This window comes from Macaca mulatta, chromosome 7 (assembly GCF_049350105.2).
Source record: "Macaca mulatta isolate MMU2019108-1 chromosome 7, T2T-MMU8v2.0, whole genome shotgun sequence".
Taxonomy (NCBI): Eukaryota; Metazoa; Chordata; class Mammalia; order Primates; family Cercopithecidae; genus Macaca; species Macaca mulatta.
Window position 1 is genome coordinate 40731594 of NC_133412.1, and position 24557 is coordinate 40756150.

Below are 24557 nucleotides of genomic sequence, written 5' to 3' on the forward strand. Positions count from 1 at the left end.
TTTGGTCAATACTGGTGCTGAACATTCAGTAGTGACCACCCCGGTTGCCCCCTTATCCAAGAAAACCATTGTTATAATTGGAGCAATAGGAGTTTCCACTAAGCAGGCTTTCTGTTTACCACAGACCTGCTCGGTGGGAGGACATGAGATAGTTCACCAGTTCTTGTACATGCCTGGCTGTCCCTTGCCCTTGCTGGGAAGAGACTTGCTTAGCAAGCTGACAGCCACCATCTCCTTTACAAAACAGGGTGCTTTACAGATAAAGTTACCAGAAATAGGAGTTATCATGGCCCTTACAGTCCCCCAGGAAGAAGAATGGAGACTTTTTCTAACCGAGCCAGGCCAAGAGATAAAACCAGCTCTAGCTAAGTGATGGCCCCGAGTATGGGCAGAGGATAATCCTCTGGGACTGGCGGTCAACCAAGCCCCTGTACTCATAAAAGTTAAGCCTGGGGCCCAATCAGACAAAAGCAGTATCCGGTTCCCAGAGAAGCTCTCGAAGGAATCCAGTTCATCTCAGGCACTTGAAAGCCTATGCAACCATAGTTCCTTGCCAGTCTCCATGGAACTCCCCCCTCCTGCCTGTCCCTAAGCCAGGGACCAAGGACTACCGACCAGTACAGGACTTGCGCTTGGTCAACCAAGCTACAGTGACTCTGCACCCAGTAGTTCCTAACCCTTACACGTTGTTAGGGCTGCTGCCGCTGAGGACAGCTGGTTTATCTGTCTGGACTTAAAAGATGCCTTCTTTAGCATCAGAATAGCTTCTGAGAGCCAGAAGCTGTTTGCCTTTCCGTGGGAAGATCTGGAGTCAGGGGTCACTACTCAGTACACTTGGACCCGGCTTCCCCAAGAGTTCAAGAACTCCCCTACTATCTTCGGGGAGGCCCTGGCTCGAGACCTGCAAAAGTTTCCTGCTAAAGACGTAGGCTGCGTCTTGCTCCTGTACGTGGACGACCTTCTGCTGGGACACTCCATGGCAGTCGGGTGCCCAAAAGGGACAGATGCCCTGCTTCAGCGCCTGGAGGACTGTGGGTATAAGGTGTCCAAGAAGAAAGCTCAGATCTGCAGACAGCAGGTACGCTACCTGGGATTCACTATTTGGAAAGGGGAGCGCAGCCTGGGGTCAGAAAGAAAGCAGGTCATCTGCAGCCTACTGGAATCTAAAACCAGAAGGCAAGTAAGGGAATTCCTAGGAGCTGTGGGGTTTTGCAGATTATGGATTCCAAATTTTGCAGTACTAGCCAAACCTTTCGAATGGGGTTGCAAAGGCGGGGTGACTGGGAGCCTTTTGAATGGGGGACGTCTACAACAGCAAGCCTTTTGTAAGTTAAAGGAAAAGCCTGTGTCAGCCCCAGACCTAGGACTACCAGATTTGACAAAGCCCTTTACACTCTATGTGTCAGAAAGAGAAAAAAATGGCAGTTGGAGTTTTAACCCAGACTGTGGGGCCCTGGCCAAGGCCAGTGGCCTATCTCTCAAAACAACTGGATGGGGTTTCCAAAGGCTGGTCACCATGTCTAAGGGCCCTGGCAGCAACAGCCCTGTTAGAACAAGAAGCAGATAAACTAACCCTTGGGCAAAACCTGAATATAAAGGCCCCCCCATGCTGTGGTAACTTTGATGACTACCAAAGGACATCATTGTTTAACAAATGCTAGATTAACCAAGTACCAAAGCTTGCTATATGAAAATCCCCTTCAAACTATTGAAGTCTGTAACACCTTAAATCCCGCCACCCTGCTCCCAGTATCAGAGAGCCCGGTCAAGCATAACTGTGTAGAGGTGTTGGACTCAGTCTATTCTAGCAGACCTGACCTTCGGGACCAGCCATGGGCATCAGTAGACTGGGAGTTATATGTGGACGGGAGCAGCTTCGTTAACCCACAAGGAGAAAGATGTGCAGGATATGCGGTGGTGACTTTGGATGCTGTCATTGAAGCCAAACCGCTGCCACAGGGCACTTCAGCCCAGAAGGCTGAGCTCATTGCTTTAACTCGGGCTCCAGAACTCAGTGAAGGTAAGACGGTAAACATCTACCCTGACTCTCGATATGCCTTTCTAAGCCTCCAAGTGCATGGAGCATTATATAAGGAAAAGCATCTGTTAAACTCTGGGGGAAAGGACATAAAATATCAACAAATTCTACAATTATTAAAGGCAGTGTGGAAACCTCAGAGGGTAGCAGTCATGTACTGCAGGGGACACCAGCGAGCCTCCACCTCAGTGGCCTTAGGAAACTCGAGCTAATTCAGAAGCTCAAAAAGCAGCATCTACCCCTTACTGGGCATCGGTATTAGCCCCCTTACTCCCTCAAACACCTGACCCGGTACCTACCTATTCTAAGGAAGAAAAAGACTTCTTCCATGCAGAAGGGGGGCAAGTAATAAGAGGAGGATGGATCAGACTGCCAGATGGGAGGGTAGCTGTGCTGCAGTTGCTGGGAGCCACAGTCCTATTGGCCATGCACGAAACCACTCAACTAGGTCAAGAGTCACTTGAAAAATTGTTAGGCCGGTTCTTCTATGTCTCACACTTGCCAGCCCTTGACAAAGCAGTAGCACAACGGTGCGTTACTTGCCGACAGCACAATGCAAGGCAAGGCCCCACTGTTCCACCCGGCATACAAGCTTATGGGGCGGCTCCTTTTGAGGATCTTCAGGTGGATTTCACGGAAATGCTGAAATGTGGAGGTAACAAGTATTTGCTGCTTCTTGTGTGTACTTACTCTGGGTGGGTGGAGGCTTATCCAACACGAACTGAAAAGGCCTACGAGGTAACCCGTGTGCTTCTCTGAGATCTTATTGCTAGGTTTAGACTGCTTTTATGAATCACTTCAGATAACGGGCTGGTGTTTGTGGCTGACTTGGTACAGAAGACAGCAAAGGCATTAGGAATCACTTGGAAGCTACATGCCGCCTACTGACCTCAGAGTTCTGGAAAGGTGCAGCGAATGAATTGGACTGTCAAAAACAGTTTAGGGAAAGTATGTCAGGAAACAGGATTTAAGTGGATATAGGCCCTTCCTATGATACTGTTTAAAATTAGATGCACTCCTTCTAAGAAAACAGGGTACTCCCCTTATGAAATACTGTATCATAGGCCTCCTCCTATACTACGGGAGCTTCCAGGCACTCCCCGAGAGTTAGGTGAAATTGAATTACAGTGACAGCTACAGGCTTTAGGAAAAATTACACAGACAACCTCAGCTTGGGTAAATGAGAGGTGTCCCGTCAACTTATTCTCCCCAGTTCACCCTTTCTCTCCAGGTGATCGTGTGTGGATCAAGGACTGGAACGTAGCCCCTTTGCGGCCACAGTGGAAAGGAACTCAGACTGTTATCCTGACCACCCCCACGGCTGTAAAACTAGAAGGAATCCCAGCCTGGATCCACCACAGCCGTGTGAAACCTGCAGCCGATGAAACCCGGGAGGCAAAACCGAGCCCGGACAACACCTGCAAAGTGACTCTGAGGAGGACGACAAGCCCTGCTCCAGTCACACCCGGAAGCTGACTGGTCTACGCATGGCCCAAGCATGAGGAGAATCATCAGGAGACTCATTTTCCTTATAATTTGGACTTGTATAGTAAAAACTTCCACTGATTTTCCCCGCATGGAAGACTGCTCTCAGTGTATACATCAGGTTACCCAGGTAGGGCAACAAGTTAAAGCAATCTTTCTGTTCTATAGTTACTATGAACGTCTAGGAACTTTAAAAGGAACATGTTTATATAATGACACTCAGTACAAGGTATGTAGCCCAGGAAATGACCGACCGAATGGGTGTTATGACCCCTCTGAGCCTCCCATGTCCACAGTTTTTGAAATAAGATTAAGGACTGAAGACTGGTGGGGACTGATAAATGATACAAGTAAAGTATTAGCCAGAACAGAAGGAAAAGGGGTGCCCAAACGCATAATCTTGAAATTCGATTGCTGTGCTGTCATTAATATCAATAAGTTAGGAAGGAGATGTGGCTCTTTTCATTGGGAAAAATGCTAGATGACCAAAAATAAGTACATTTGTCATTGATTAGGACTGTGTGGAAATGAATGTGGATACTGGTCCTGTGTCATTTGGGCCACTTGGATAAAAAATGAAAAGGATCCAGTCCACCTTCAGAAAGGAAAAAATGGCCCTTCCTGCACTAAGGGACAATGTAACCCCTTAGAGCTGCTAATAACCAATCCCCTTGATCCTTGCTGGAAAAAAGAGGGGCCTGTGACCTTAGGAATCGATGGGGCCAGACTGGATCCTCAAGTAAATATCTTGGTTCAAGGAGAAGTTTACAAACGCTCTCCTGAGCCAGTGTTTCAAACTTTCTATGATGAACTAAATGTACCAGTACCAGAAATTCCAGGAAAAACAAGAAATTTGTTTTTGCAATTAGGCGAGCATGTAGCCCAGTCTCTCAATGTCACTTCATATTATGTATGTGGAGGAACTGTAATGGGAGATCAATGGCCATGGGAAGCCCGAGAATTAGTACCTACCGACCCAGTTCCCGATGAATTCCCAGTTCAAAAGAATCACCTGATAATTTCTGGGTCCTAAAAGCCTCAATTATTGGACAATATTGCATAGCTAGAGAAGGAAAAGAATTCACTCACCCCATAGGACGACTTAGTTGTCTGGGACAGAAACTGTATAATGGTACCACAAAAACAGTCACTTGGTGGAGTTTAAATCACACAGAGAGAAATCCATTTAGTAAATTCCCAAAGTTGCAAACTGTGTGGACCCACCTGGAGTCCCACCGGGACCAGACAGCCCCCACTGGATTATACTGGATATGTAGGCATAGAGCTTATGCCAAATTACCTGACCAGCAGGCAGGTAGTTTTGTTATTGGCACTATTAAACCATCTTTCTTCTTACTGCCCATAAAAACAGACGAACTCCTGGGTTTCCCTATGCTTCCCATGAAAAGAGAAACATAGCTATAGGAAATTGGAAAGATGATGAATGGCCCCCTGAGAGAATCATACAATATTATGGGCCTGCTACTTGGGCACAAGATGGCTCATGGGGATACCAGACCCCCATTTACATGATCAACTGAATCATACAGTTACAAGCTGTCTCAGAAATAATCACTAATAAAACCGGCAGAGCCTTGACTATTCTGGCCTGGCAAGAAACTCAGATGAGAAATGCTATCTATCAAAATAGATTGGCTCTCGACTACTTGCTAGTAGCTAAAGGAGGGGTCTGTGGGAAATTTAACCTTACTAATTGCTGTCTACACATAGATGATCAAGGGCAAGTAGTTGAAGACCTAGTTAGAGATATGACAAAACTGGCACACGTGCCTGTGCAAGTGTGGCATGGGTTTGATCCTGGGGCCATGTTTGGAAAATGGTTCCCAGCACTAAGAGGATTTAAAACTCTTATAATAGGAGTTATAATAATAATAGGAACCTGCCTACTGCTCCCTTGTTTGCTACCTGTACTTCTTCGAATGATAAAAAGCTTTATCACCACCTTAGTTCACCAAAATGCTTCCGCACAAGTGTACTATATGAATCACTATCGATCTGTCTTGCAAGAAGACATGGATAGTGAAAATGAAAGTGAGAACTCCCACTAATAAAATGAGTGAGAGTCTCAAAAGGGGGGAATAAGGGAGGAGACCACCCCTCATATCGTCTTATGCCCAATTTCTGCCTCCAAAGAAAGAAGAAGTAAAAACTAAAAGGCAGAAATGAAATCCACAGGCAGACAGCCCAATGCCGCACCCTGGGCCTGGTAGTTAAAGCTCAACCCCTGACCTAATCGGTTCTGTTATCTATAGATTACAGACATTGTATAGAAATGCACTGTGAAAATTCCTATCCTGTTTTGTTCTGATCTAATTACGAGTGCATGCAGCCCCCAGTTATGTACCCCCGGGTTGCTCAATCAATCACGACCCCCTCACATGCACCCCCTTAGAGTTACGAGCCCTTGAAAGGGACAGGAATTGCTCACTCAGGGGGCTCGGCTCTTGAGACAGGAGTCTTGCCGATGCCCCTACCAAATAAACCCCTTCCTTCTTTAATTCGGTGTCTGAGGAGTTTTGTCTGTGGCTCGTCCTGCTACACTACAGTGAGGTGAGTATTTTTGTCCATGATCCTTTAGGTCCTGTGTAAGAGTTTCTCAGAAGCATATGCCTAGGAGTGGAATTGCTGATGCATATTTATTTTCACAAAGTACGTCTAGGTTGTACCTGCGAACTGCACAACTCTGTGCCCATAATGACTCTGTCCAAACCCCTGCACTAAAAGACTTGATCAAACTCTAGCATGGCTTCTAGCAGCTTAAGGCCATGTCCCTAGGATGATTCCAGCCTCCCTTAAAATGTTTGCCTGGAAGCTCAATGCTGCCAGGAGAATTTACTGTTTATTCTGGCCAAAACCTGGTGATAGGAAGATAGGCCCCAAGCCCCCTCTTAGAGCAGTTATTTTAGAAAGCTTGCAATTATAAATCTTTCCTTTGCCCTTTGAGATGTAAATCTCCCACCCAAAACAGTCTCCTCAAGGATCTGAGAGCCCTCTTTGAAATGCAGATATTCAGGGAGCTATAGCTCTTCTCCCAGGAGGATAAGGGCCTAACTGCTATAGGCGCCTTACTTTAGGAGAAATATGTTTCTCCTCCAGATAAGCACCAATGAATAAATCCAGGTGGCCTAGTCACATGGACTAACCCTCCCTTAACACCCCACAGTGCCTTTCCCTTAACCTTTAAACAGTCTTCAGCATTTTGCATCAGGTGTTGAGCTCTGTTCACACTCTACTCTTTTTCCTTATTGCAATAGTCCCTGAATAAAACCTGTCCTGGCTGCTTTAACTGGTGTCTGGCTTTATCTTTGACATGCCCTAGAATAGACTGTTTGTTTCCTTTCCTTTTTGTTTCCTTACAACCTTGCCAGAGTTTGGTATTATCCAGTCTCCTAATTTTCCAGCCTCATGGGTAAAAAGACTTAATCTTGCTATTGTTTTAATTTTCATTTATCTAAGAACTAGTGAGGTTCACTGTGGGAGGCTGAGGCAGGTGGATCATGAGGTCGGGAGATCAAGACCATCCTGGTCAACATGGTGAAACCGCATCTCTACTAAAAACACAAAAACTAGTTGGGCATGGTGGCAGGCGCCTGTAGTCCTAGTTACTCAGGAGGCTGAGACAGGAGAATCACTTGAACCCGGGAGGTGGAGGTTGCAGTGAGCCGAGATCACACCACTGCACTCCAGCCTGGGCAACAGAGTGAGACTCCGTCTCAAAAACAAACAAACAAAATAAAACAAACAAACAAAAAACTAGTGAGGTTGAGCAAAACCAGTGGGTTTTTTGGGGTAAGTCACATATTCATATCCTTGCCCATTTTCCTGTTGTATTCTCTTTTCTGATTGATTTGTAGGACTTTCTTATATATTCTATATAATAATCCCTTGCTAGTTTTGGGAGTCTCAAATATTTTTTCTCAGTCTATCACCTGTCTGTTCATTTAGATAACTATATCCACCATCGTCATTATTGTTAATTTAGACATAGTCATTAATTTGAGGGGCAGGGAATATGATTACACTTTTTGAATGTTTTTAAAAAAATTCTTGCCCACTTTTAAGGTCATAAATATATTCTGATGTGTATATATACATACACATGCATATCTATGTTTTGTAGGGTGGTGTTGCACATTTGTATCTTTAATTCTTCTGAAGTTCACCTTTGCTTATGGTGTTAGGAATGCAGCTTAATTTTTTTCCATGTAGTGAACCAATCTTCCGTACACTGTCTGCTAAGCAACCCATCCTTTCCCCATTGACTTGTTTTTCATATATCAGGTGCACACACAACCAAACACATAAGCACACATATGCATTTCTGAGCACTTTCTCACCCTTGCTCTATTTCCATGCTTCTGCACCATAGTGCTCTATTTCCATTCTTCTGCACATAATAATGTTTTATTATATAGCACTGGAGTATACTGGGACAAGTCATTCCTCTTTGCTCTTTTTCCAAAACTGGCTCAACTGATTGTGGACCTTGTTTTTTTCTTTTATATAAATTTTGAATATGCTTTTTTGTTCCCTCAAAAAGTTCTATTGGGACTATACTGAAAGTGCCTTGGATTTTTAGATTAATTTTGGGAGAATTGTTAACTTTACATGTTAAGTAGTCTTGCCCACCAATATGGCATATCTCTTTGCTTAAGTCTAATGTCCTTTAATAATTTTATATTTTTCTCCAACAATTTATTTTGAATATTTTATTAAGTTGATTTTTAGGAATTTTTTAGTTGTGTTGCTCTTGTGAAAGTTATCTTATTTTCTATTCAATTTTCTGGTTGAATGTTGCTGTTGTAGAAGAATGCAACTGAGTTTTATAAGCAGATCTTGTTCCTGAAATCCTTGCTGTACATAAGTATTAGTTCTAAAAGTTTTTCTATTAAGTCTGTGAGGTTTTCTATGTAGATAATCAGATGACCTGTCAATAATGACAGTTTTGCTACTTCCTTTCAAATCCTATACCTAGTACTTCTTTTTCTTGTCTTATCACATTGGCCAGGACCTCCAATACTATGCTGAGGAGTGGCAGTTCTTAGAAGGAATGTGGATGTATCTTTACCTGTTATCTCCTTCCTGTCCCCTGATGTACCCACAGGCTTCATCTCCTGCTGGTGCAGGACTAGTGATACTGTTCTGTCTTGCAGTGGAGTTGGGGAAGACTATAATCTGCCCATGGAAATACAGGGGAGGAAAACAGTCCAAGATAAAATCTTCCCCACCTACAGCACTTGCCCTTTTCCCCTGCAGTCTGCAGTCGCAAACACATATACTGGGCTCCAACCATTTGCTGTCCCTCTAGAAATTTCTCACAATTATCACATTAGATTATCAGATCCACCAATTGTACCACTTCTGAGACACTCCCAGAACTAGGTTGACAGAGATAGCCAGTAGCCCCTGTTGGGCCCCCATTGTGTCAGTATCCAGAAGCCAGAATGACACTTCTAAAATAGTTATAATCATGAGAATGTTTTAATCAAGGACCTTTAAAGCCCTCATGTAAGCCCTTTAATATCACATTCAAAGGTCTTAACAAGCTAGCCTCACCTCCTTTTCTACTTCCCATAACATCCCCCACACTCCAACTAACCTGGGTGATGTTTTCCCCCAAAAATGCTGTGCACTTTAACCCTCTGTTTACCATACAGTTTTACCTCTGTATGGAATTCTCTCTCCCCTTTCTTACATTGAAAAATCCTACTCATTCTTCAAAGCTCAGAACAAAAGTCGTCTTCAAGAAGTTTTCTCTACTTCATGCCATTGGTGTAAATCATTCCTTCTCCATACTCCCCGGAGCACTTATCTGTCAGATTTGCCTTATAGTTTGTTGCCAGCAGAGCAAAAGCTGTGTTTTATCCATATCTCTATCTCTAGTTCAGTTTTTCACGCACAGTAGATGCCCAATAAATGTTTATTCATCAAGTTAAATAATGAAGACCACGATTTGTAGGAAAGATAAGTTATTAGTAAGAATGAAGTAATCCTTTTCTTGGCTAATCTTAGTTCCAGTAAGATTGGGTGTGAATTTCCAGAAGTGGTGTTATCTTCAGCAATTCTCAGCACCACGCAAATAGGAATGAAAACATATACATAGGCTGGGCGTGGTGGCTCACGTCTGTAATCCCAGCACTTTGAGAGGCCGAGATGGGTGGATCACTTGAGGTCAGGAGTTTGAGACCAACCTGGCCAACATGGTAAAACCCCATCTTTACTAAAAAAATTAAAACTAGCCGGGCGTGGTGGTGGGTGCCTGTAGTATCAGCTACTCAGGAGGTTGGACAGGAGAATTGCTTGAACCCAGCAGGCGGAGGCTGCAATGAGCCGAGATTGCACCACTCCACTCCAGCCTGAGCAACACAGTGAGATGCCATCTCATAAAAAAAAAAAAAAAAAAAGGAAAAAGAAAAGAAAAAAGAAAAAGAAAGAAAACATACACTGTAAACTCCTAGTCATTTTCTTTATCTGATTAAGTCCTCTGAGTGCTATAACAAGTGTTCAACTTGTGCAGTGCTGAGCAATTATTTAAAACAAAATGTAGGCCGGGCGCGGTGGCTGGCTGGGCACAGTGGCTCATGCCTGTAATCCCAGCACTTTAGGAGGCTGAGGCGGGTGGATCATCTGAGGTCAGGAGTTCAAGACTAGCCTGGCTAACACGGTGAAATTCCATCTCTATTAAAAATTCAAAAATTAGCCGGCCATGGTAGTGGGCACCTGTAATCCCAGCCACTTGGGAGGCTGAGGCAGGAGAATCACTTGAACCCGAGAGATGGAGGTTGCAGTGAGCGGAGATCGTGCCACTGTACTCCAGCATGGGTGACAGAGCAAGTCTCCTTCTCCAAACAAACAAACAAAAAATAAAATGTATCTGCCAAGTCTAACATATAAGGGCAATTGTGAAAGTTAGCCTGTGGTTAGACATTCCTGGGTTTCTATTCTTGAAGAATTCTGCTAGTCATATCCTTAGTGGGTATCCTTACACATAACCCATAAAATGTACCAACTTACTGGTGAAAATTATGAAAATAAACAGAATTTTCTTTTGAAATTGTTACCTTTATTTTTGATAGGAATTTTCACTAAGTGGGATTTCTAATTGCCCCATAGATAGATTAGCCATGCTGTGGACGAGACATGAAAAACATAGATGAGTAAACTGAAGTAAAATGAATAATAGTTATGTTGTCCCTTTTCTTTGAATGATATACAGCAGTTTCTTCCATGTGTTTTTTTTCTTCCCTGGGAAGTAGGTCAAGAAAGTGTTATTAAAATTATCATCTTGGTAAACACCGAGATAAGGAGAAATTAAATTAATTTTTTCAGTAGATTGTTACAACACTGGTCCTCAATTTGTTCATACCTCTCTCTACAACATCCTTGGATAATACCTTTCGCACTGACTCAAGGCTTAGCCATGTATCTTTCTTTGGCCAACAGGACAAGAGCAAATGTGACACAAGAAAAAATATTCAAGTGCTTGCATACTGAAGCTTGCTTTCTCTTGCTGCTCTTTTATACCCTGAGACCACCATGCTGAGAACATTATGTGAAGGCTGAGCTAGCCTACTGGAGGAGGAGAGATCACATGGAACAGAGACAAACCATCCCAGCTAAGTCCTCCTCAACTAACCAGCCTGTCAATTTCATGTATGTGAGGGAGGCCAGCCAACTCGAGCTGAGCCATCTACAGACCTCAGATCTGCACACCAACCTAGATCAGAACTGCTCAACTGACTCACAGAATCATGAAAAATGATGAGTGTTTGTTGCTTTAAGCCACTAAGCTTTGGGGTGGTTTGTTTTACCCCCAACCTAACTGGTACATTTCCCAAGAAAGCCTAGTCAGGCTAGATTCTAGGGGTCCCGGTCCCCAGATTCATGTTTAATTGCTACTACTCCTCTTCTGTTGAAAGGTCAAATTTAGATATGCAAAACTTAAGGATTTTATTTTGGATTTTATTGAATTTCCCAAGGGCAAAGGCCATGACTTGATTTATCCAGCTGTAATAGTACTTTGTCTTATTAATAAAATAATGCTCAGTGAGGGGCGTTACTTCTCTGAAAAAGACTAAACCTTAGTTGTTTTTACAAGGATAGAAGGGAAAGCTAACTGTTACATGTATAACTCTCAGAATTTATATAGGGCATAGATATTTCTAGTTCCAAAGAAGGTTTTAGACTAAGGAACTCTCCTAAGAAATAGAACAGAGAGGATGGAAAAAGCAGGGCCCATATCTTACTCATGATTTTGTCCCTGATATGGTTTGGCTGTGTCCCCACCCAAATCTTATCTTGAACTACAGCTCCCATAATCCCCATGTGTTGTGGGAGGGACCTGGTGGGAGATAATTGAATCATGGGGCGGTTTCCCCATATTGTTCATATGGTAGGGAATAAGTCTCACAAGATCTGATGATTTTATAAAGGGCTTCCCCTTCCTCTTGGCCCTCATTCTCTCTTGTCTGCCACCATGTAAGACGTTCATTTCGCCTTTCACCATGACTGTGAGGCCTCCCCAGCCATGTGGAACTGTGAGTCCATTAAACCTCTTTTTCTTTATAAATTACCTAGTCTTGGGTATGTCTCTATCAGCAGCATGAAAATGGACTAATACAGTTCTTATGGCCCAGACCAGAGTCTTACAGAGCTGGTAGGCTGCACAACTTCAGGAAACACCATTTACATTGAGGTCTGTGCAGACAGTGCCCTCTCCTCCCACCCCCAGAGTTGTGCAGTGTACATAGGGTCCCTGCATAGCACACAGTAAATATTTAAGAATGAATGTTAGCCAGGCATGGTGGCTCACACCTGTAATCCTGGCACTTTGGGAGGCCGAGCATGTGTGTACACGCACACATTTGTGGTATTTAGCAGAAGCTTTTTTGTTTGCTTTTGGTTTTTCTTTTTTAGAAAAGGTCTAGCTCTGTCTGTGCAGTGGCACAATTATGACTCACTACATCCTCAATCTCCTGGGCTCAGGACTCAAATGCTCCTCCCACCTCAGCCTCCCAAGTAGCTGGGACTACAGTTGCATGCCCTCATGCCTGGCTAATTTTTAAAAATTTATTGTAGAGATGGGGGTCTCACTACGTTACCCAGGCCAATCTGGAACTCCTGGTCTCAAGCGATCCTCCTGCCTCGGCCTTCCAAAATGTTGGGATTACAGGCATGAGCCACTACACCGAGCCTTAGTAGAGTTTTAACTGCAAAGGAAAATAAACCGAATTAGAATGAATATCCCTGTTGGGTAGCCTCCAGGAGCTCAAGCCACTTTGCTTTGTCTGTGATAAAGTAGGAAAATACCTAAATGAATTGTATAGATCAACAATAGACCCAGAGAAGAAACTCACCAAATTCTGTAGGTTAAAAACGATAAAAAAAAAATAAAATAAAAGCTCATTTTGGTTAATGGTGACACCTAGTGGTGTATCAAAACTGTGGGGTTTTCTTGGAGTAAACTATTTTATTTCACACAATGGAGTGGGGGAGTCCCTGGGATTGTGTACCCTTGCTCCCTTCACAGTAAGATAAGGAGGTGAAGACCTGCAGGTCTCCCAGGGTCAGCAAGTGCAGTATTGCTCTAGAAGAGACTGTTTCTGTGTGCTGTTGCAGAAGACCTCAGAATCACACCAGAAGGTCTCAGCCAGCGATCCAGGGACCACTCATCACTTAAGACAATGATTCCTCTCTGTCTATGCCTTTCCACTTGAATTTCACTCTTTCTCCTTTCTCCTTGCCCTCCTTCTTTCCTCTTCTGCTTTTACTTACCCCATGTTTATTCTCTGCCCCCTTTCCATTCTTAGTTCTCTAAGCCCATTGATGCCTCCCAAGATGTTGCAAACCCCAGAGCGACACGATCTAGTGTGGTGTCCACTGCCCCATGTGGCTGTTTAAATTCAAATTAATTAAAGCAAAATTAAAATAAAAATTCAGTCCCTCAGTCTCACTGGTTCCATTTCAAGTGTTCAACAGCACTAGCGGCTACCATATCAGACGGCGCAGATGCGATCATTCCCACCATTGCAGACAATCCTGTTGGAAAGCATGGGCCTGAGGCTTTGTTTACCTCCCTGGGCTCACCTCTGTTCATTCTCAGTGCCTCTTCTCTAAGTGGCAGTTCTTGAGACAGTCTTCTTTCTGCTCCTCCCTGTCCCTCCCTGCTCACTCCAGTCTATTGGGTGACTTTCTGTTTTCTGTATACTATTATGTAAACTTGCTAACATGACCTTGCCAAGGTACACACACAAAATATGTAATCCTATTGGACAGTTTATTCAGGACAGTGATTCACATTATCTTGTTTTCCATGCATTGGAACACATCAAAATATTTTTAAACTCAACACATAAACACGTCATTTAAAACAATTATACCCCAGGCCCTTTATTTTTCTTTTTTAATCTATAGGTTCCTACTTTTTTACCTTGTCTTGTGCTAAAGTAGCTTTAAAATTAAACAGTACGTCTTTTTAAAAAATACCTAAAAATAAATATTTTATGCTTAGAACAGCCCTGGAAGGAGACACAGGAAACTGGTAACAACAGAGTGGTGTTTGACTGGGATGGATATTTATGTTGAGAACCCTTTTATAGTATTTGGATTTGTACCAGGTGTGTGTGTATGTGGGCATATCTGTGTAGATATGTGTATATGAAGCTTTTAAAATTAAATTGAATTATGAATAACTTTTGAAATGAAAAATAATACATGAAAATAAATCTCACAGCCTTGAAAGGATCAAACCAAAATGATTCCAGGAAGATGAGCTCTCAGAAGCAAGGTCATTTCTGAATGAGGCTGCACGATTTGGGTGACAATGTGTCTAATGCATGGAGATGTGGTACTGTGTTCATTTTATGTTCAATGACGATTTGCTAAGAGTTAGAAAACCCTGGTAGGTGGCCCCCTCTGACTGCCAATGAAAGTTTACATTAGAAAGAGAGCCTTCTGTCTGGGCACAATGGTTCACACCTGTAATCCTAGCACTTTGGGAGGCTGAGGCAGGTGGATCATGAGGTCAGGAGTTCAAGACCAGCCTGGCCAAGATGGTGAAACCCCGTCTCTACTAAAACTACAAAAATTAGCTGTGTGTGGTGGCAGGCACCTGTAATCCCAGCTACTCAGGAGGCTGAGGTGGGGGAATCGCTTGAGCCCTGGAGGCGGAGGCTGCAGTGAGCCGAGATTGCGAGATTGCGTCACTGCACTCCAGCTTAGGCAACAGAGCGAGACTCCATCTCAAAAAAAAAAAGAAAAAGAAAAAAAAAGAAAGAGAGCCTTCCTTTGAGCCTGTCACTTTGGTGCCCATCTTGAAAAGGACCTTGGAAAATGCTGAAAGCTAGGTGGATCCTCCCTTCCTGGGGCACACTGAGTCATCTCTCTTTCGAGGGCTTAAGGAAGAAAGTGAAAGTAACCATTTCTCTTCCTTTCCTTGGCTCCCCTGGGCTAGTCATGGCTGTGTATTCTCCTTAGGACCACTGGATCTTCTGGGAAGAAAAGAGAAGGGAGCCTGAGGTCTTGCCTCACTTCAAGGCTGGTTTTAGCCCAAAGGCCCTTAAAACCTTGGATTTATGTAGCATTTATAGTAAGTTCCCATGTTTCTTAAAAAGGAATTTGGGGACTAGAATACCTACAAAATAAGAACTAGTTACACCACCTATTTGAGGAAAAGGGAAACCGAGGCAGACACAGTAAATTTGGTGTGAGCTGGGATTCACCGCACTCTTAACTTCCTGTAAGTTTCCATGGCATCGAAACCATATAATCATATCCCCAGACCACACTATAGCACCTCTGTGGGAATTCATCTAAATAAAGCAATGCCTGGACCACACCACCCAGGGGAGTTGGTCTGTGGTTCTTTCTGACTGTGGACTTCTACAGTGGCAGCCTGGCCTTGCGGGGAATCACGGTCCTTCTAAAAAAAACTAAGGTTTACAATTGGGCTCCCAGGACATGCAGGATTGAGTTTCTAATGATGGGAAGACAAACAGAAGCCCATTCCTCAGGTTTTTAAAAACAAGACATCTGTCACCAAACTATCCCCCCCAACCCCCAGCCTAGTACAGAAATTTAAATTTTATTTAAACCTAGCATTTTATTTTGGTTTGTTTTCTGTTTTTGACACAGGGCCTGGCTCTGTCACCTTGACTGGAGTGCAGTGGTGTGATCACGGCTCACTGTAACCTTCACCTCCGGGGCTCAAGCAATTCTCCCACCTCAGCCTCCCCAGTAGCTGGGATTACAGGCACGTGCCATCAAGCCCAGCTAATTTCTGTATTTTTTTGTAGAGTCAGGGTTTCACCATGTTGCCCAGGCTAGTCTCGAACTCCTGGACTCAAGTGATCCACCCGCCTCAGCCTCCCAAAGTGCTGGGATTACAGGCGTGAGCCACCGCACCTGGCCAAAATCTAGTGTTCTTTTTTTTTTTTTTTAAATAAATGAAAAACGAGAAAAACAATCTATCTTTTAGAAGGAATAACAAAACATTGGCCTAGAAATTGAATCCCAGGCAGGAAGCATCTGCTACCACTTAATGTTTAATGGTGTCAGCCCCAGACTGCGAAGATGGGCAGGATTTTATAGGTTGGAACTTACCAAGCACCATCTATTTTCTAAACTAATTTTGAGTTGATGTGGAATTCTGTGTTTTAGGAAGGCAATTTAAAGGGCACAGAATAAGCTAAAAAGAACATAAGTGAGCAAAAGGGGAAGCAGCTATCACACAACAGCAGATGGAAGGGTTTCTGCCTCTGCCTGAGTGTAGCTGCGTATTAATTAGATGTTATTGTTACTTGCATTAGAGAAACAAAAAAGTGTCAGTTTTGCACCATAGACAAAATGTATGAAAGAAAAGAGGAGTAGAGGCCTCAGTTAGAGTGAGAGAATATCACATTTAAAAAGTGCAACTTGTAAAAAAGCATCCAAGAAAAAAGAAAATTAGCATAATGTTGGAAGAAACTGTTCTGGAACAGCTGCTGTTTTCATCCTCCTAGTCTATTCATGCTGCCATAACAAAGTACCATAGACTGGGTAATTTATAAGAACAGAAATTATTTCTCACAGTTCTGGAGGCTGGGAAGTCCATGACCAAGGCACTTGCAGGTTTGTTGTCTGGGGAGGGTCTGGTCTCTGTTTCCAAGATGGTGCCACAAGGTGGAAGGCGGAAGGGCAAGAGGGACTTACTCCCTCCATGAAGCCCTTTTACAAGGGCACCTAGTCTCAGTCCTCAGGGTGGAGCCCTCGTGGCCTAATCTCCTCTTAAAGGCTTCACCTCTTTTTTTTCTTTTGAGACAGAGTCTCGCTCTGTCACCCAGGCTGGAGTGCAGTGGCATGCTCTAGGCTCACTGCAACCTCTGTCCCTTGGGTTCAAGCAATTCTCCTGCCTCAGCCTCCCCAAGTAGCTGGGATTACAGGTGCCCGCCACCACACCTGGCTAATTTTTGTATTTTTAGTATTTTCACCATGTTGCCCAGGTTGGTCTCGAACTCCTGACCTCAAGTGATCCTCCTGCCTCGGCCTCCCAAAGTGCTGGGATTACAGGAGTGAGCCACCGCACCCGGCCAAGGCTTCTCCTCTTAATATCACTATCACACTGGCAACACCTAAAGTTTGGAAGGGATACATCCAAATCACAGCAATCCCCAAACCTTATCCCCAGTATGTGAGACCGTATTCAGTTAAAGAAAACATGTCCTAAAAATGATTGATATATATACTCAGACCTCAGGGAAGGTCACCGATACAAGGGAGTGTGTGATTTTCTTCAGGAGAAAATGACTGATGACCACAGTGGATTCAAAGAGCATGGAATAAAATCATCGGCTTGGTGACCCAGTCTGAAAACAAGAAAAATGTAAGCCAGGTGAAAATAGGCTTTTCTGCAGCCAGGCTGCAGACAAGGGCCAATATCTGTACATGCAAGAAAAAAGGAGAAAGGAAAAGGGAGATGTTGAGGCTTCATCATCCTGGACAGACAGACAAAATGGGCCTATCTATTGTGAGTTCTCAGGCCTGCTGGGTAGGGATGCTTAAGAGCCTGTGGTTGCTTTGGGATCCTGACAGGCCCCATCAAAAGAAAAGCTGTTTGACCTTGGGTGAGTCACATAGTCTCTCTGAACATTAAGATTTTATCTGTAAAATGGGAGCGTAAGTTGATGTGCGTAAACTGTCTGGCATGCAATAAGGGATCAGTACCTAAAAAGAGTTCAGCACTGAATTCCCGTTGTTTTCTTTGGGAAGCATAAGCTTGAGTCATGTTATCACATTTCCTGTCTTCTCATCAGCCCTGACAGTTAGGCTCATAAAAGAGAGGCCTGGCTTAGGCACAGCAGCTTTGGGCTCCCAGTAGGAGTGCTGGATCGTTTTCCTTCTGGCCGGGATCCGGTTGGCCCCAGGTGGTAAACCTAAGAATGACTTCAATTTTTAAACATCTTGTTGCCTTAAGGGGCAAAGGTAAATAAGTCCCAAGAGCCTCGGTTTCCCAGATTCCCGAGTGTTGCCTGCATTACTGCATCTATGTTTCGTTCCAGGTATAAAATGCTAGATTTCTGAATGTGGATTTTCCTTCCCAGGAAGCCTGAAGATAATACAGATATCTATTTAGTTGAGTGCCTTTTGCCAGGAGACAGGAGGATGGAGAGAATGATTTGTTGAATTTTATTTTTAAGCACAACATAATCCTTAGCAGTGGTTAATTTGCTTAATAAATAATTGTTGAATATTATTACGTTCCAGGGAGATACAAGTGCTCAGGTGAGACAAAGAAAAGTAAAACATAGTCCTTGCCCTTGAAGAGTTTATGGTCCAAAGGGGGCTAAAACTAGGACACAAATTATTACACTCAAGGCACAATGCAATAAGGACCACAGACCAGATGAGAATAAAGCTAATCAGGGGTTTTGAAGGAAATTTCCTCTCGGAGATTTTTATTACATCAGCAACACTCTAATAAAAATAATACCCTAATAAGTAGTGATTTTCCTTTCTCTCTGTTCCCTTATATATCCTTCTCCATACATTTATGTGATTTTTATAGTGTAGTCGCAATAAACTTTGTGTCTCCTGAGCATTATGTTATAAGCATTTCCTTTCGCTAAATAGTCTTCATCATCATAATTTCCATCTGTCTGAGTGTAATTTCCTCTAGAGTCCCCTGTTGTGAGGTAGTTGGGCTATTTCCAGTCTTTTCACTATTAAAAATTATGATGACTATGATGCAAGAGGTATCTTTATGCATGTAGCTTTTTTTTTTCTTCAGTGTCATTTTGTTTAGCTCAACTCTGCAAAATAGGATTGATGGGCATCAAGGTACAGGGACATTTCTGTCTCTTTTGAAATACATTACTTCATTGTTTCCCCCAGAAGTTTGGGCCCATGTATTAGGCAGGGTCCTCCAGAAAAACGCAACCAGTAGAATACATATAGATACATAGAAAGAGGTTTATTCTGAGGGATTGCCTATTATGGAGGCTGAGAAGTCCTATAACTGCTGTCTGCAAGCTGGAGGCTCAGGAAAGCCAGTGGTATAATTCCAGTCCAGTCCTGATGGTCTGAGAACCATGAAGCCGATGGCATATGTCCCAATCCCAGTCCAAAAGCTGGAGAACCAAGAACACTGATGTCCAAGGACAGGAAAGCTGGATGTCCCAGCTCAAGCAGAGAGCAACTTTGCCCCTCCTCTGCATTTTTGTTCCATCTGGGCCCTCAACAGGTTGGATGGTGGCTGCCCACATTGGTGAGGGTGATCCTCCTTCCTCAGCCTGTCAATCCAAATGCTCATCTCTTCCGGAAACACCCTCACAGGCACACCCAGAAATAACGTTTTACCAGCTATGTGGGCATCCCTTAGCTCAGTCAAGTTGACACATAAAATAACTATCTTAGCCCATTTACAATGTCACCAGCAACAGATGGACCTATTTCAGCAAAACGGTGTCAGCATTGGGTGGGCTGCTTTGGGTTTTCTTATCATTTGCTATGACTTTATAACTATGTCATGATGCCTCGTTGTTATTTTAAATTCACATTTCTTTGATAACTATTTTTCCATAGTCTTCCTAATTATATCTCTTAAATGAGTTGGCATCCTTCGCCTATTCAGGATAAATGAATAAGATTTCCACTGGCAGAGAGCCAGTGAATTGATATTTTGGGGACAAAAAATGGCTTAGTCAGGCATAGAGGCAGGAAAGCACAGTGTATTAAGGAAAACACAGACTTTTTGGGCTGGGGTGTAGGTTACTAAAAAAATTAAAAAAAAAAAAAAAAAGCTGGTGGAGGTGAGGCTAGAAAGGAAAGTAGATGCCAGTGTGTGAAAAAGTTTTTTTTTTTTAATTTTTTATTATTGTATTTTGTTTTGAGACAGAGTCTTGCTCTGTCACCCAAGATGGAGTGCAGTGGTGTGATCTGGGCTCGCCACAACTTCTACCGCCAGGGTTCAAGCCATTCTCCTGCCTCAGCCTCCTAAGCAGCTGGGAGTACAGGCATACACCAACATGCCCAGGTGATTTTTGTGTTTTTAGTGGAGACAATGTTTCATCATGTTAGCCAGGATGGTCCCAAACTCCTGACCTCAAGTGATCTGCCTGCCTCTGCCTCCCAAAGCTCTGGGATTACAGCTGTGAGCCACCACGCCTCACCTGTTTTGTTATTGTTTTTGTTTGTTTGAGACGGAACCTTCCTCTGTTTCCCAGGCTGGAGTGCAGTGGCACGATCTAGGTTCACTGCAACCTCCGCCTCCCGGGTTCAAGCGATTCTTCTGCCTCAGTCTCCTGAGTAGCTGGGATTGCACACACACCACCATACCTGGCTAATTTTTGTATTCTTAGTAGAGACAGGGTTTCACCATGTTGGTCAGGCTGGTCTCAAACTCCTGACCTCGTGATCCACCCGCCTTGGCCTCCCAAAGTGCTGGGATTATAGGCGTGAGCCACCGTGCCCGGCCATCTGACCTGTTTTTAATCCTGTAGTTTTTTTTTGTTTTTTTTTTTTTTCCTTTAATTTGTGCAATATTCCTCATAGAAGTGAACAATTGGGGTGGACTATCTCTCTCTTAACTCAGATGAATCTATTGGACCGCCAGTCAGGAGCAGCCTTCTCCATATGCCCCTGTCACCTCTAGCCAAATTCCTGATCCTCTGGCTTCTTTTCCACCTGGAGCCTGCTGATTCCTGGGGCTCCTGCCCCACCTGGCTCCTGCCCACCTGCTCCCTGCTTCCGTCATCAGTTTGACACTCCTGGAACCCCCAGCCCCTCCTCTCTTCAACTCCCTGTGACACTCGTTCTCAGTGCAGGCCCAGTCTGCTTCTGATTTAAGCTCTGTCCACTTGATCCAGCCTAGGGCCCAATATCAGTTCTGGGCATTGGACCCCAGGTTCTGCACCCCTCCTGGGCTTACCCTGGCCCCCTTAGGGTTGTGTTCCCTCTGTCTTCCAAGAGGGTTAAAAGCCATGAGGACTCGGAAGGAGGCATCCGTTCTTTCCTCCTCCACCTGGAGAAAGAGGGGCGGCCTGGCACAGAACCACAGAGAAGAGAGGCGTGTTGCTCTTTGAGAAAACACCTAGCCTTGGCTCCAGGGAACTGTTAACTGCAAGGGGTTGGCTGTTCCTGCCCCACAGCACTGATAGGCCTTCAGGAGAATCATCTTTCTACCATTTCCCCAACCAGAGCTCCAGGTGCTGCTGAAAGAGGAAAACGCTGACAAAGTAGCCCTTTTCCCTTCCCATGATAAGGATATTGCGTGCCCAGTTCCAAGCTCTCACATGCCCAAGGCCGCTTTGTCCAGCCAGAGCTGCAGACCAGAGATCCCTTTCAGACATTTGGGGCTCAAACCCCAAGTCTCGTGATACCCACCCCGGCGAGGAGCAGCCATTCCTGCGGGGCAGGCAGAGCAGAGACACAACCCACTATCCAGGCCAGGCGCCTGCAGGCTCACGCCTGCAATCCCAGCACTTTGGGAGGCTGAGCTGAGAGGACTGCTTGAGCCTAGGAGTTCAAGACCAGCCTGGGCAACACAGGGAGCCTCTAAAAATAAAAAACAAAAAAAAAAATAAAAATAAAAAACTCCTATGCATGAAGTAGAAGCCCAGCAGCCTCCCCATTAGCAGGGTCTTGATGGGAAGGGCCACAGCTGGGGGCCCGGGGTGGGGGTGGGGTTAGCCAGATTTTGCTTCCCTGAAGGCATCAGCGGCTTGTACACTTGTTAGGAGTCTTGCAGAGGGTGGCACAGCTGAATCCCAGCAGCCACTTATGGGCTACTTACTGTGAACACAGTGCCCTGCCCAACCCACAAAGCCAGTGTCATTCTGTCCAAACCCCCTAAAATGGGAGTTTGGGAAATGCAGAGGGTTTTGTCTCCAGGTGCTCTGTGCGGACAAGCTCCACTCTGTCTCCGTGGGAGGATGGCGTGAAATCATGTCTGTGGCAGCCTTCTGCAAACAACAAAGAGCTCCACAAGTGTAAGGGATGATAACTGTGGTTCCCAGCACAAGCCACATCCCTTACAACTCCGCGGACACTGAACGATTATCCGCAGGTCTTGTGTTTTGATATTTGGGCAGACTGCCTGGCTCATCTGCGTGGTTTTTCAGCCTGTGCTTTCTTTGCAGACAAGACTGGGATTTATTTAATCACATCAAAGTGGAGAGAGGCCTCAGCTGGGGTCTGGCATGGGTTGTGACAATGTCATTCAGATTCTGAACTTGTCCTTACACTTACCTGGTGCATACCCCTAAGGGAATTTTGGCAGCTCCAAAAAGGAGAAAAACATGGTTTTTGATCCTGGACCACCATTTGCTTTCATATTGTGGGAGAGCAATTATTAACTTGTCTTCACTTGACATTTAAAAATGTCTTAGTATCTGGTTTTTACTAACAATATCCCACCAGACAGAGCAAGACAAATGAAAGAAAAAGCTTTGAACATTATCTTAGGTACCAGCTGGAGGAAAATAGAAAAAGAACAATCTTATTAACATGTATTAATAGCTCCCCTCCACGGCACACATTCTCATTTTAGCCTCACAATAACAGGGAGCTATTATCACTCTTTTAAAAACAAATGCACCCGTTATTGAAATAACTAATATTTTATCTGATTTTTAAATGAAAAATAAACTAAGCTTCATGTCCAGATTTATCAATGCAATGGCTTTGGGGATGCTTCTCTCACCATCAAAACAGGAGCTCTGGTAAATGTGTTGGTTTCATGATTCTTGTATTTTCTCTGGAGATTTTCCATCTGTTCTTCCTTTGGCAGGCCCACCCCTAACATTTGCAAGGGCTGGGACGGGAATGTAAATGGAGGCTCCCTGGCCCACGGCTCATGCCACTTCTCTATGTACCCCCGGTTCCGTTTCTTACCACCGAGGGCCTTGCATGCATGTATGCAAACAACTCTGTCCAAGCTCCAACTGTATGCTTTCACCAGCAAACAGCTGTCCCTTGACCACCTCTTGGGCCCCTAGGTGTGCACATCAGATGCGCTTCCCACCTTTGGGAGGATGGATTTGGGAAAGAGTTCAACAAGGCCCTTGAAGAGGGCTTGGGGTCACTTCAACAGAGAATGCCAGGACCCTCAGAGACTCCCAGGGATCTGGGGATTGCTCCTTGTCCTTGGCTTCCTTTGGCTGCTTCTTCTCACCCCATGGCAAGGGACAAAGTCAGAGAAATGCAGAGGGTACCGAACAAGAACCTCAGCTGCTCTGATCTGGGGTTGATGCTGCCTTTATATTTAGCACTGCCTGCCAATGCCAGGCCACCTCTGCTGGAAGCCAAGGGCGGGGGGTTTGGCTACCCTAGGCCTAGAGACATCGCTGAACCCAGTGAGAAACCCCAATGTGGAATTCAGAAGGACTGAATGTCCCCTCCCCCTAAAAATTCTTCCTCTGATGCTAAAACTGTGTCTGAGCTGTGTTTTGTTTGATGGTTTTTTTTCCCTAAGGCTGAAATGCCCTAGTTCTTACTCTGTATTAACAAGGCAGCTTTCAGTTGGAAATCTCAAAGCAACTAGGAACCACTTCACAGACAAAGCAGGGACAAGAGAGGCTCTCCAAGTTCAGGGATTGGGGAAAGGACGAGATGTCCCTCCTGCTCCTTCCTCTGACAATGAAGCCTCGCTCCCTGGGAAAGGCAGAAGAGTCACTGCTACGTGCAGGTGCATGGTAAGCTCTGGGTCTGGAAGCCCTAAGACCTGAATGAGCAAATCAGATCTTGGGTTTATAAGGACCAGAATTTCCAAGAGAAAGTAAGCCCTTACACTTTCAGGAGAAGCAATGTGCAGCCATGGCAAGGAGTTCGAGTTTCCTAAAGCAAGCAACCTCGACATTCACAGCCTCAAAGCAGTAAGCCAAATCTATCAGTAGGAGAATGAGGATGGAGTTTCAAAAAGAAGATGGGAACTCATTTAAACTGGCCACAGGCATTCATGTTTGATACCAGATATGCAGTTTCTAAGAAGCCTGTGCATCCGTGCTAAATAAGATGAAAGTACTTAACTCAGGGCTTCTCAGGTTTTCTACTGAAGTATCTCTAATGACAGACAGAGCCCAGTGGCTTTGCACCCAGAAGCCCAGGACCATGGCTCAAAGATACTTATAGAAAGTGCAAAATTTCTTCCAAGGTTTGTGTTTTGTTTTCAAAATGTATACAATTGTGCATTTAGTTCCATTTTTAAAAAATCTCCATTTGGGCCAGGCGCAGTGGCTCATGCCTATAATCCCAGCACTTTGGGAGGCTGAGGTGGGCATATCACCTGAGGTCAGGAGTTCAAGACGAGCCTGGCCCACTGGTGAAACCCTGTCTCTACTAAAAATACAAAAATTAGCTGGGTGTGATGGCAGGCACCTGTAATCCCAGCTACTCGGGAGGCTGAAGCAGGAGAATCATTTTAACCCGAAAGGCAGAGGTTGCAGTGAGCTGAGACCAGGCCATTGCACTCCAGTCTGGGCAACAGACTGAGACTCCGTCTTAAAAAAAAAAAAATCCCCATTTGTTTAGTGGAAGGCTGTAA

The 24557-nt window shown here is 44.4% G+C and overlaps 1 long non-coding RNA gene across 2 annotated transcripts; it reads left to right on the top strand.

The window, feature by feature from the left end:
* Window positions 1-590: 590 nt before the first annotated feature.
* LOC144329915 (uncharacterized) lies at window positions 591-11590 on the top strand. Of its 2 annotated transcripts, XR_013395651.1 has the most exons (3): window positions 591-2693; window positions 3270-3653; window positions 10988-11590. It is a non-coding gene; the product is annotated as an uncharacterized LOC144329915 (long non-coding RNA). The 2 variants fall into 2 exon arrangements; XR_013395650.1 differs by lacking the exon at window positions 10988-11590 and having other exon boundaries at window positions 2538-2693; window positions 3270-6042.
* The last annotated feature ends 12967 nt before the right edge of the window (window positions 11591-24557 follow it).